At 42.6% G+C, this 14,222-nt stretch overlaps 1 protein-coding gene across 3 annotated transcripts in view; it reads right to left on the bottom strand.

Moving 5' to 3' along the window:
- Positions 1-14,222, bottom strand: part of CLYBL (citramalyl-CoA lyase) — a 222,111-nt gene that overhangs the window by 185,655 nt on the left and 22,234 nt on the right. The window lies entirely within an intron of this gene.

The raw sequence follows: 14,222 nt of genomic DNA, 5'->3' as shown, positions 1-14,222 counted from the left end.
CTGATCCATAAGAGGACCTTCTCTCTTATCCTATGATAGCTTACTATGCTTAAGAGCCTTTGGTGAGGGACCTTGTCAAAGGCTTTCTGAAAATCTAAGTACACTATATCCACTGGATTTTTCTTGTCCACATGCTTGTTGACCCCCTCAAAGAATTCTAGTAGATTGGTGAGGCATTATTTCCCTTGACAAAAACCATGTTGACTCTTCCCCAACAAATTATGTTCATATGTGTATCTGACAATTTTGTTCTTTACTATAGTTTCAACCAGTTTGCCTGGTACTGAAGTCAGGCTTACTGGTGTCTGCAATTGACAGGATCACCTCTGGAGCCCCTTTTAAAAATTGGCATCATATTAGCTATCCTTCAGTCATTTGGTACAGAAGCTGATATAAATGATAGGTTACAGACTACAGTTAGTAGTTCTGCAATTTCACATTTAAGTTCCTTCAGAACTCTTGGGTGAATACCATCTGGTCCTGGTGACTTATTACTGTTTAGTTTATCAATTTGTCCCAAAACCTCCTCTAATGACACCTCAATCTGCAACAGTTCCTCAGATTTGTCACCTAAAAAGAATGGCTCAGGTTTGGGAATTTCCCTCACATCCTCAGCTGTGAACATAGGTGCCAACTCCGTGGGTACTCTGGGGCTGGAGCACCCAGGGGGAAAAATAAGTGGATGCTCTGCACCCACCAGCAGCCAAGCTCCCCTCCTGCCACCTGCCCCGCCCCCCCTCCTCCCCCCCCCCCCCGAGTGTGCCGCGTCCCTGCTCCTCCGCCTATCTCCCAACATTTCCCGCCCGGCTGCCACCAAACAGCTGTTTGGCAGCATTAGCACGCTCCAGGAAGTGGGGGAGGAGTAGGAACGTGGCGTGCTCAGGGGAGGAGGCAGGGAAGAGGTGGGGATTTGGGGAAGGAATTGGAATATTGGCAGGGAGGGGGCAGAATTGAGGCAGGGAAGGGGCGGGGCCTCATGGAAGGGGTGGAGTGGGAGAGGGGCCTGGGGCAGGGGTCGGACACCCACGTGAAAGAGGGGAAGTCGGCAGTTATGGCTGTGGAGACCGATGCAAAGAATTAATTTAGTTTCTCCACAATGGCCTTATCGTCCTTGAGTGCTCCTTTACCATCTCAATCGTCCAGTGGCCCCACTGGTTGTTTAGCAGGCTTCGTGCTTCTCATCTACTTAACATTTTTTTTGCTATTGCTTTTTCAGTCTTTGGCTAACTGTTCTTCAAATTCTTTTTTGGCCATCCTAATTATATTTTTACACTTCATTTGCCAGAGTTTATGCTCCTTTTTATTTTCCTCACTAGGATTTAACATCCACTTTTTAAAGGATGTCTTTTTGCCCCTCACTGCTTCTTTCACTTTGTTGTTTAGCCACAGTGGCACTTTTTTAGTTCTCTTCCTGTGTTTTTTAATTTGGGGTATACATTTAAGTTGAGCCTCTATTACAGTCTCTTTAAAAAGTTTCCATGCAGCTTGCAGGGATTTCACTTTTGCACAGTACCTTTTAATTTCTGTTTAACTAACTTCCTAATTTTTGTGTAGTCCTTTTCTGAAATTAAATGCTATAGTGTTGGGCTGCTGTGGTGTTTTCTCCACCACAGAGATGTTAAATTTAATTATATTATGGTCACTATTACCAAGTGGTCCAGCTATATTCACCTCTTGGACCAGATCCTGTGCTGCACTTAGGACTTAAATCAAGAATTGTCTCTCCTCTTGTGGGTTCCAGGACTAGCTGCTCCAAGAAGCAGTCATTTAAGGTGTCAAGAAACTTTATCTCTGCATCTCATCCTGAGGTGACATGTACCCAGCAATATGGGGATAGTTGAAATCCCCTATTATTATTATTGACTTTTTAATTTTAATAGCCTCTCTGATCTCCCTGAGCATTTCAGTCACTATCACCATCCTGGTCAGGTGCTCGGTAATATATTCCTACTGCTATATTCTTATTATATCAATATCCTCATTTAATATGAGGCACTCTAGTTCACCCATCTTATTATTTACATTTCTAGCATTGGTATATAAGCACTTTAAAAACATGTCACTTTTTAGCTGTGTGCCATTACATGATGTAATTGAATGGTATTCTTTTTCACTAGACTGTTTCTCATCAGATCCTACACGTATTTTATCATCATCCAGTCTCTCCTCTTTACTCGGACATAGAGAATCTCCATTAATAGATCCTCCCTAAGGGATGCCTCTGTCCGAACCACGTGCTTCTCCACACCTGTTGGCTTTCCCCCAGCCCTTAGTTTAAAAACTGCTCTAGGACCTTTTTAATTTTAAGTGCTAGCAATCTGGTTCCATTTTGGTTTAGGTGGAGCCCATCCTTCCTGTATAGGCTCCCCCTTTCCCAAAAGTTTCCCCAGTTTCTAATAAATCTAACCCCTCTTCCCTACACCATCATCTCATCCACACATTGAGACCCTGCAGTTCTGCCTGCCTAACAGGCCCTTTTACTTTTCTATTAAACTACATCTACAATATTAAACTAAAAATGGCAATTAAGCACCTTAACAAAAATTTTAATGCCAATTAATGAACATACTTCTCAGTTAACAGTAGTCCTTAAAAGAAAATGTTTAGATACTGAATTCAAGACTGCAAACAAAAAATCCATAGGTCAGAGAGTTAAGGTGGTTGTGTTGTAATAAACTATGCATTTCTTTGTATTTGATATGAAATAATGTGTTTATTATGTGGGCAGCAAACGATTTATGATGTCCTGAACTATTTATTTGGTTTTATGTACTTAGTTTTGTAAATTATGCGATAGGTAACTACATCTTTGTCACTTAACAACCTTAACTGATTTTGAAACAAAGGGTAAAATGGGAGCTTGCCATTGGCTTTAATAGCACCAGGACTTCAACTGAGATTTTTGCTTTGAAATATGTACATTTTACTAACAGATAAAATGTACAAAAACCACAAGTCTACAAAAAAGTGTTTACAACAAACATGATGTTAAAGAAAAGACAACAAGCTGTTAGTTCAGCTAGGTTACTATCTTAACTACTGTGACCATGTAGGTTTTTCCATTCTTGTACTGATTTCTAAGATTAGCTCACTTCTTCACAAAACTGCACCTGGAAGCAAACATTTGTACACTACAATGTAGAGGGTGATAAACAATATTTTCACAGTCACGGTTAGTTCCAACACACCATTGTCTTGTGCTAGTGGTACTGGCATGAGCCTGAAAATAGATGCTATTAATAGTACAGTAGGCAAGTGGAAAACTTGAGTTAAATTATGTTAAAAAAAATGCAGTGCCCAGAAAATGGACAGACTGAGTAGCATCTGTGCTTTCGGGGTGGGGGGTGGGGATATGGAACAAATAAGTAATTGCTGTTTTTACTAAGGAAAGCAGAAAATTACAGCATATCAACAGCCAAGCATGTTTGCTGCCTAGGAAGAACCAATTTGTGTTTCAGTTTGGATTTCTTAAACTCATTTGAGGTTTGTACCTCACGCACACTACATTTTTTAAAATTGTTTTACAATTAATCTTTTTAGAATCAAGGAATATAATTTGAAAAAATTAAAGTAAAAACTAATGTACTACTCATTCTGAAAACTCCCCCTCAAAGGAGTCAGGAGAAACACTAAGATTAACCCTAAGACTCAGTGTAATTCTCCTAAAACACCTAGATTAAGTTTATCCTGTCAGAAGAGTAAATGCAATAAGTATGTATCCTTAACTACATTCAACTCTCTCTCCTTCTGGGTTGGTAACAACATTAATCCATACCACAGTTATCCCTGCCATGAAAACACCGCTTTACAGTGCATGCAATTCATGGTTCTCAAGGCTACTGTTATAAGGCTGTGTGTGTTTTCTAGGAGGCAGCTTTGAGAAAAGTGAACAAGCTTAATAATTTACAGGGAAAAATACGAAGAGCATTGCATGCATAGTAAAATACATTTTATATATACATTCTATAGAGCGTACCAAGTGTAGTGTCCCCTTTACTTTCATAAATACTTGTGCAAGGCAAAGGAATTTAGCCTCCCTTTCACTGTAAGTAATGAATGAGAGGATCAGTTTTCTCACACACACACACACACACACACCTCTGTATCCAATTACACAGATAACTACAAATAACTTGTCCATAAAGTAAGCCAACCAATAAAGCAGTTGCTTGTTCTCACACAAATGGATGGTGTTAAAACTTGTTAAGTGGTGATCTCAACACAAAAAAATCTTCACACAATTCAGATAATAAATTATGCTACTCTTGATCGAAATCAGCAAAAAGCGATTCTAAAGCTTACTCCAAATGTTGAAATTATATCTGTTTTTTCAAATTAATGTGGTGGCTAGGAAGTAGCGATGATGAGATGTCTTGTTCACGATCAGCTATCAAAGTTACAGATGGCCAAAGAAAAGGGCTTAAAGTGTATTTACATCCTCATATTACATATACTGTATTAGTTTGAATTTGTTTTGAAATTAAAAAAGAAGTGAACTGGTTTAACAAGAAGTGTCCTATTCCTTAATATTCCTGTATATTATTTGGAGATTATTCTTAAATTTTTTTTAAAAATTGCTTCCAAATAAAGGGAGGCAATTTAGTCTTCTGAAGCAGTGGAGTGTTGGCATATGGTACATCTTTTGGTTTGGATTTTAAAAAGAAATGAGCTCAGCAAACAAAAGCATGTTAACCAACAGTTTACAAAATGCCCTGGACACTGCAAACATTGACAGTATTATGAAAAGCATGAGCAGAACATGTTGATGAAGAATTCTAAAGCTCTTGGTAGGGCTACTGTGTGCATTCAAGTACACGAGCATGCATGTATAATCACAATAAAACGTCCCTAATAAATAGCTACCAAAAATAACAAATAGGCCTGGATTCAATACCCTGAGCGCTTTTGTAAGAAATGACAAAAACTCACCAATCTTGGTTTTAAAAGGACTGATATGTATCCAGAGAGGGAGCATTTTGAACAGTCAATTACTTTCACATTTTGTCCCAGGACTTTAAAAGTTAAATGCATAGTTCTGCCAATTGTGAGATGCCCCATCCAGCACAGACCACCCACAACCACTGATTTTCCATCTGGTGAACAAAACAGACATCTCCCTAATTATTTTTAAAAAGGGTTTTTTTCCTAACATACTTTCTTTATTTGTCTGTGACCTGGAACTTAATGGAAAACCTGGTAGATGCCAACCTCATTTCTTGTAATGAAGCATCCTATTTTCCCACTTTAAGCATGCTTATTTAAAGACTGTTTGATAGAAGCTATTACATATGCTGCTCTCTAACAATCTGAATCGCTATACAATTTGATCTGAAATTAGTACAACTTTACATTTAACACTGAATATTTTACTTAAATATTAACCATTCATGTTCTACCCTTTAGCTAGTTTATTAAAGCAGAATGGAACTAGGTTTACTGTCTCTTACAATGGACTCCCATATTGCCAATGTCAAAATGTATGCCTTTTTTCAGCAAGATGTTCGCCATTGCCAGCAGCATGCTCAGAAATGCCAAGTGTAATTAAAATCTGGCACCTTTTACAAGCAATAGCTCAATTTAAAAAAAAATCTTTATTTTAAAGTACTTCTTGTGGTTTATTCAGAATAAGTTTCTTACCCTGAGAGCTTTGACACATCACAGGGAACAAAATGGTCTCAGTCATCCTGGAAATAAACTAAGCTAATTTTATTAGGCATACACGCATGAGGAGGAGGAAGACAGTCTGGATTTCTACTTCAGCAGGGCTGGACAGAATTAATACATCTAAAGACCACAGATTCCAGCCATATACTGTGTTTAATGTAGAAGTTGTGTAAGACTAGGAAAAATGAATACATTTAACTGAATATGCAGAGCACAAAGACAACCTGAGGGTACCCTTATGCAACAATGTTCATACTATGTTGTCATTATTTAATATTTGTATATACCATCATAGGTGTGCATTGTACTTTACCTAAAAAGTAAGACACAAGCACTGCTCTGAAGAGCTTACAAAGTAAACTGATCCGCTGCAAGTCAAGGGAAATAACAGGCAAGGAGATTGGAGGAACACACAGAAAAAGGCCGTGGGGCTGCCTGGGTGGCACAGAACAAATTATGTTAATTCCAAATTTGTTTGTTTGTTGGGGTGTTTTCCCCTATAATTACATTTTATATATAAGAAAGGTTGTTTTAGCTTTTCCACTCATTATGCACCCTTTGCCTCATTCAATAGCTAACCTTCCGGCCAATTAAGAAGCAGAATTGATGGCCTATGAAGGATGTCCTCTTCAGTCTACAGCAGGAAAAAGTGTGATTGACATGGGGCTCCAAAAATACAAGATTCTCAGCATTTTAGCAGAGAAAGAAAGAATCCTCAGGCGGTGATGGGGGTGGGGAGGAATGTGCCATAATATTTTACTTTACAAAGTGATAACTAATATGCATGCACTATATATTACTCCATATGCTTATAAAAACAGTCTACATATCTAGTTATGTAGTCAATTCTATATAGTAGGGATTACTGTCTCAATAAGCATTTATGTAATTGGATAATAACATTAACAGCAGCCAGAGTCTTATAACCAGAGTCTAAACAATCCTTATTGAGGTTACAGGAACAAACCATCCCAATGTGTAGAAAGAATAGTAAATATGGCAGGCGACCAGTTTGGCTTAACAGTGAAATCCTTGCTGATCTTAAACACAAAAAAGAAGCTTACAAGAAGTGGAAGATTGGACAAATGACCAGGGAGGAGTATAAAAATATTGCTCGGGCATGCAGGAGTGAAATCAGGAAGGCCAAATCACACTTGGAGTTGCAGCTAGCAAGAGATGTTAAGAGTAACAAGAAGCGTTTCTTCAGGTATGTTAGCAACAAGAAGAAAGTCAAGGAAAGTGCGGGCCCCTTACTGAATGAGGTAGGCAACCTAGTGACAGAGAATGTGGAAAAAGCTCATGTACTCAATGCTTTTTTTGCCTCTGTCTTCACGAACAAGGTCAGTTTCCAGACCATTGCACTGGGCAGCACAGCATGGGGAGGAGGTGACCAGCCCTCTGTGGAGAAAGAAGTGGTTTAGGCCTATTTAGAAAAGCTGGATGAGCACAAGTCCATGGGGTTGGATGCGCTGCATCAGGGAGTTGGCAGATGTGATTGCAGAGCCATTGGCCATTATCTTTGAAAACTCATGGTGATCGGGGGAGGTCCCGGAAGACTGAAAAAAGGCTAATGTAGTGCTCATCTTTAAAAAAGGGAAGGAGGAGATCTGGGGAACTACAGGCCACCTCAGTCCCTGGAAAAATCATGGAGCTGGTCCTCAAGGAATCAATTCTGAAGCATTTAGCCCTGGTCTCTACTATGAGTTAGGTCGAATTTAGCAGGGTTAGATCGATTTAACCCTGCACCCGTCCACACGACAAAGCTATTTTTGTTGACTTAAAGGCTCTTAAAATCGATTTCTGTATTCCTCCCCAACTAGGGGATTAGCATCGAAATCGACATCACCAGGTCAAATTTGGGGTAGTGTGGACATAATTCGACGGTATTGGCCTCTGGGAGCTATCCCAGAGTGCTCCATTGTGACCGCTCTGGACAGCATTTTCAACTCAGATGCACTAGCCAGGTACACAGGAAAAGCACCGGGAACTTTTGAATTTCATTTCCTGTTTGGCCAACATGGCGAGCTCATCAGCAGAGTTGACCATGCAGAGCTCATCAGCACAGGTGACCATGCAGTCCCAGAATCGCAAAAGAGCTCCAGCATGGACCGAACGGGAGGTACGGGATCTGATCACTGTATGGGGAGACGAATCCATGCTATCAGAACTCTGTTCCAAAAGACGAAATGCCAAAATATTTGAAAAAATCTCCAAGGGCATGATGGACAGAGGCTATAACAGGGACCAGCAGCAGTGCCGCATGAAAATTAAGGAGCTCAGGCAAGCCTACCAAAAAACCAAAGAGGCAAACGGCTGCTCCGGGTCAGAGCCCCAGAAATGCCGCTTCTATGATGAGCTGCATGCAATTCTAGGGGGTGCCCCTACCACTAACCCACCCCTGTCCGTGGACACCTGCAAGGGGGGAGTCTCACACAACAGGGATGAAGATTTTGGGAATGAGGAGGAGGAGGTGGAGGATAGCTCACAACAAGCAAGCGGAGAAACTGTTCTCCTCGACAGCCAGGAACTGTTTATCACCCTGGAGCCAATACCCTCCCAAGGCGGGCTCCCGGGCCATGAAGCTGGAGAAGGCACCTCTGGTGAGTGTACCTTTGTAAATACAATACATGATTTAAAAGCAAGCGTGTTTAATGATTCATTTGCCCTGAAGACTTGGGATGCATTTGTGGCCAGTACAGCTACTGGAAAAGTCTGTTAAAGTGTCTGGGGATGGAGCGGAAATCCTCCAGGGACATTATTAAGGGGACATTCAGAGGTGGCCGTTCCTGCTGGGCTGTTTGTCTGTGGCTGAAAAGAAACCATCCCCGCTTTTAGCCACGCAGTTGGGGACGGGGCGTTCACACTGAGCTGTTCGCATTTGGCTGACAGGGATCCTCCCTGATAATAGTCACACAGTGGGAGGAGGGGTGAAGCGATCATCCCAGAGAATTGGGGGCGGGGGGGGGGTTAGTTGGGTTTGTGCTGCACGTTAAACCGAAAACTGCAGCCTCTCCTTTTAAATGGCCAACCCAATGGTGCTTGGTATGGGAAAGAAGGGCGCTGCTGTTTGAAACCATTCCCACATGTTATGAAGATTGAAGAAGCCGAAAGACTGTGGCTTACCGTGGCTGCCTGCAAGCCGAATTCTGTTGCCCGGCCCTGTGTGTGTGTGATCTCTCACACCAAACCGGCAGGCACTCAATATAAGAGGCAAAATGCAACCTTGTACCAAAAGCACGTGCTATGTAATGTTAACAGCTTGGTTCACCGTGAAAGAATCTACCCATTGTTCTCTAAAACGTGTCTCTTTAAATACTACTCTCCCTTTTTTCCCCTCCTGCAGCTGCAAATGTTTCAACGCTCCCCTTATCATCTGTCCCAGAGGCTAGCGCAGTTAAGAAGGCAAAAAAAAAAAACCCCAAAAAACCAAAACACCGCACTCACGATGAAATGTTCTCTGAGCTCATGCAGTCCTCCTGCACTGAAACAGCTCAGCAGAATGCGTGGAGGCAAACAATGGCACAGTCCAGGAAAGCACAAAATGAACGTGAGGACAGGAGGGATGAGCAAGATGAGAGGTTGCGGAAGCAAGAGGAGAGGTGGCGGCAGCGTGATGAGAGGAGGCAGGATGCAATGCTGAGGCTACTGGGGGATCAAACTGATATGCTCTGGCAGCTGGTGGAGCTGCAGGAAAGGCAGCAGGAGCACAGACCACCGCCCATGCTCCTCCCAAGTTCCATAGCCCCCTCACCCAGATGCCCAAGAATGCGGGGCGGGGGGCTCTGGGCACTCAACCACTCCACCCCAGAGGACTGCCCAAGCAACAGAAGGCTGGCATTCAATAAGTTTTGAAGTGCAGTGTGGCCTTGTCCTTCCCTCCTCCCCTCAATCCACCACCCGACCTGGTGCTTCCCTGCTCCCCCACCCCTCCCGGGCTACCTTGGTAGTTATCCCCCTATTTGTATGATGAATTAATAAAAAATGCATGACTTTGAAACAACAATGACTTTATTGCCCCTGCAAGCGGTGATCAAAGGGGGGAGGGTGGTTGGCTTACAGTCACTGTTCCCTCTAAGCTGTGCACGCGCACACAGATCTTAAACCTCACGCACACAGCAAAACACCGTGCACACTTTGGCTTTGGTGGCAGCTTTTTTTTTTTTTTTTTTTTTTGCTTCGGAAGCGGCACAGAAGAAATTTTTTGCGCACACGGACTCTTAAAAATTAGAGGGAACATTGCTTACAGGGAAGTAGAGTGAACCAAGGGGGCGGGTTTTCATCAAGGAGAAACAAACAGAACTGTCACACTGTAGCCTGGCCAGTCATGAAACTGGTTTTCAAAGCTTCTCTGATGCGCAGCAGGCCCTGCTGTGCTCTTCTAATCACTCTGGTGTCTGGCTGCACGTAATCAGTGGCCAGGCGATTTGCTTCAACCTCCCACCCCACCATAAACGTCTCCCCCTTACTCTCACAGATATTGTGGAGCACACAGCAAGCAGCAATAACAATGGGAATACTGGTTTCGCTGAGGTCTAACCGAGTCAGTAAATGGCGCCAGCGCGCCTTTAAACATCCAAATGAACATTCTACTACCATTCTGCACTTGCAGAGCCTATAGTTGAACTGCTCCTTACTACTGTCCAGGGTGCCTGTGTATGGCTTCATGAGCCATGGCATTAAGGAGTAGGCTGGGTCCCCAAGGATAACTATAGGCATTTCAACATCCCCAACCGTTATTTTCTGGTCTGGGAAGTAAGTTCCTTCCTGCAGCTGTTCAAACAGACCAGAGTTCCTGAAGATGCGAGCGTCATGTACCCTTCCTGGCCATCCCACGTTGATGTAGGTGAAACATCCCTTGTGATCCACCAGTGCTTGCAGCACCATTGAAAAGTACCCCTTGTGGTTTACGTACTGGCTGCCAAGGTGGTCCGGTCCCAAGATAGGGATATGCGTTTCATTTGCTGCAATGGGATTCCACAGTTAGGGAATCCTATTTCAGCAAAGCCATCCACTATGACCTGCACATTTCCCAGAGTCACTACCCTTGACAGCAGCAGCTCAGTGATTGCATTGGCTACTTGGATCACAGCAGCCCACACAGTAGATTTGCCCACTCCAAATTGATTCCCAACTGACCGGTAGGTGTCTGGCGTTGCAAGCTTCCACAGGGCTATCACCACTTGCTTCTCAACTGTCAGGGCAGTTCTCATCTTGGTACTCCTATGCTTCAAGGCAGGGAAAAGCAACTCACAGAATTCCAGGAAAGTAGCCTTATGCATGCAAAAGTTTTGCAGCCACTGGGAATCATCCCAGACCTGCAACAGTGTGCAGTCCCACCAGTCTGTGCTTGTTTCCCGGGCCCAGAATTGGCGTTCCACAGCATGAGCCTGCCCCATTGCCACCAGGATATCCAAATTGCTGGGGCCCGTACTTTGAGAGAAGTCTGTGTCTATGTCCTCATCACTCTGGTCACCGCGCTGCCATCGCCTCCTCGCCTGCTTTTGCAGGTTCTGGTTCTGCACATACTGAAGGATAATGCGTGAGGTGTTTACAATTCTCATAACTGCTGCAGTGATCTGAGCAGGCTCCATGCTTGCCATGGTATGGCGTCTGCAGGAGAGCAGAATTGCAGCGGAAGCGGTGGCTGACAATGGATGTCATGAGAATAGATATTTATAGAGAACGATGAGAGGACTTGTGAGGTGGATTCATGAGAGCAGGAGAGCAGAGTTGCACTGGAAGTGGTGGATGATGACGGTTAGCACCGCGCACATTTCCCGAGGAAGAACACATGTACCCGGGAGCCCATGACAGACAACATGGAGAAATTCGCTATTGAAACAATCGCAGCAGAGCAGAGTTGCAGCGGAAGCGGTGGATGACGACGGTTAGCAGTCCTACTGCACCGTCTGCTGAAAGCGTCCGCACAGAAAAAAGGCACGAAACGATTTTTTGCCGTTGCTTTCATGGAGGGAGGGGTGACTGACGACATGGTCCCAAAACCACCCGCGACAATGTTTTTGTCCCATCAGGCATTGGGAGCTTAACCCAGGATTCCAGTGGGCAGCGGAGACTGCAGGAACTGTGGGATAGCTACCCACAGTGCACCACTCCGTAAGTCGATGCTAGCCACGGTAGTGAGGACGCACTCCGCCGACTTTATGATCTCAGTGTGGACATAGGCAATCGACTGTATAAAATCAATTTCTAAAAATCGACTTCTATTATATTGACCTAATTTCATAGTGTAGACATACCCTTAGAGGAGAGGAAAGTGATCAGGAACAGTCAGCATGGATTCACCAAGGGCAAGTCATGCCTGACTAATCTAATTGCCTTCTATGATGAGATAACTGGCTCTGTGGATGAGGGTTCAATTAAATGAACTATCATCTGCATGGCTGGTGTAATATGGAGAGAATTAATTTGCCTTGGTCTTGCTCAACACTCAGGCTATCTTGGCTAAGGAACTTATACAAAACCCATTGAAGTCAATGGTAAGATTCCCACTGATGTCAATGGGCACTAGATCAGGGCCTTGATGAGGGAGCGAAGGAGGCATATTCCCATGCCCCAATGCATGTCTCTGAAAATTATATATTATTAATATTACTGCAGTGTCTAGGGTCCTTAGGTTGTTCTAGGTGCTGTACAAACACAGAACAAAAAGATTACAAAAACATTATGATCAAAGTATAAGACAAGAGACAACAGATAGATACAGACAGGGGAGTACAAAGAAACAATGCGACAGTACTGCTCAGCATGATAAGTAGTGGCCTCAGCACACCAGTAGCCTAACTGTTGCCAAGCTTTTTGTAGGCATGATGGCAAAGAGAGTTTTAAGGGGTGATTTGAAAGAGAATAATGTTTTAGTTTTGATGATGTTTACAAAGAGTTCCTGCAAAGCATGAGGGGCAGCATGGGAGAAAGCACGAAAGCATCTGAAAATTTAACAAGTGAGTGATGGAGGCTGGCATCATCAGCCAATCATGGAAGTCGACTTCTCAGTAGTGAGATGATGGGGAGTGCATCCTCTGTGCCTTATGTTCTCAGTACTTGGAGCAACTTTTCTGGAATTTCCTATCTGCTGGAAGAGGGAACTAAATTCACTGTGTGCTGTCCCATATGCTGAATATTTATGGACAGGAGAGAGAATTTGATTTCTCATTGGCTTGGTTCCAGGATTCTTGGCTGAATCTGTGGACCCTTTTGTCAAGTTTGCACTGCACACATGTGACTGAGACAGATATGTTTTTCACCCATAGAAGCCTTATTGTCGCTTGTCAGAGACATAAGCTCCTTGACTGCGGATTGGCCCATGATAATGTTTTATTTTATTTTCCTAGTGACCTGGTCTTGCAATGTGCATATTAGTGTGAATAGAGATGCAAAAAAATTTGCGAATTTTGATTCTGGATAGATTTTTTTGTCAGGTTTTTTATTTCAGATTTTTCCCCACTGCTATGTTTTTGAACTTTTTTGATTAAATTTTGAAAAATTCAAGACAACTGGTAAAGAATCTTCATAACATTTTTTACTGGTTCCTTTACCAGCTCTTGATATGAGCACGCTTACTAATCTCCCCTTCCCATCTGTAGACCTTCCTTGTTATTTGTTTAGAATGGGAGAATCAGGAAGGGGGCGCATTCAGGTGGTCCTCTAAGAAGGCAACCCCTCAAAATAGCTTTGAGGCCTAGAGTATCAAAAGGGACCACCCAAAGGATTGTTAGATTTCCAGAATAATCTAAATTTGGTTTGAAATTGTCTCTGTTTTGTCTAAGAGCAGCTATAGTTTGGTTAAGTCAATTGCTTCTTTTATTCCTTTTTTAGGGTTTCTCTGAAGAGTACGATTCAACTGAGAGGTGACTAGATCACGTCTCACGGAAATTGTATTTGCATCTAAACTCCAACTGTTAGAACACAGCTGGGAAGAATACAGAATTTTATTTTATATAGCATTTAATTCAACACTATCATTCAGTAACACATGTATGTACACATATATGTAATTACAGGATGTTATTGCTAATGCTAAATGTCTTTATTGTTTCAATTCTCTGAACTTACCATTTTTTTAATACTAGTAGATGCTTTGCCTGAATAGGACAGTCACGGAGATTGACAAATAGACTATGGCTGTCCCAAGGAATGCTTCCTTTTCCTGACACATTCAAATTGTTTTTTTCCTGTAGGAAAAGCACAGCTGCTTTTTCCAGCAGGATGACAGTCCTTTAGTTAAGGCTGAGATAATGTGTTTTAGGGACTGTGTTGACTTTAGTGAGTCCTGTATAATTAATTTAACAGACCTTTCTTATCGGTGTAAAGCCTAAGTCCACTACTGTATTTCTTTTAAGGACTCAAGACCTGGGAATACCTAGACCTCTTTGCCACACTTCACTTTCAGTGAGTCTTTGGAACAGGTCAGAGATTTTTCTTCTATTTTCTTGATTTCTATTGCATATGAATCTTTTACATCTAAAATATTCCAAGTCATCAAAGCTGAACAAGTTGCTCCCCTTATTTTCAGACTCCTCATCTGAAGAGCCACACAATTA

The sequence above is a fragment of the Chelonia mydas genome, chromosome 1, assembly GCF_015237465.2.
Source record: "Chelonia mydas isolate rCheMyd1 chromosome 1, rCheMyd1.pri.v2, whole genome shotgun sequence".
In the NCBI taxonomy this organism is placed as follows: Eukaryota; Metazoa; Chordata; order Testudines; family Cheloniidae; genus Chelonia; species Chelonia mydas.
Note: the sequence above shows the minus strand (reverse complement) of the source record. Positions and strands in the feature narration are given on the sequence as shown.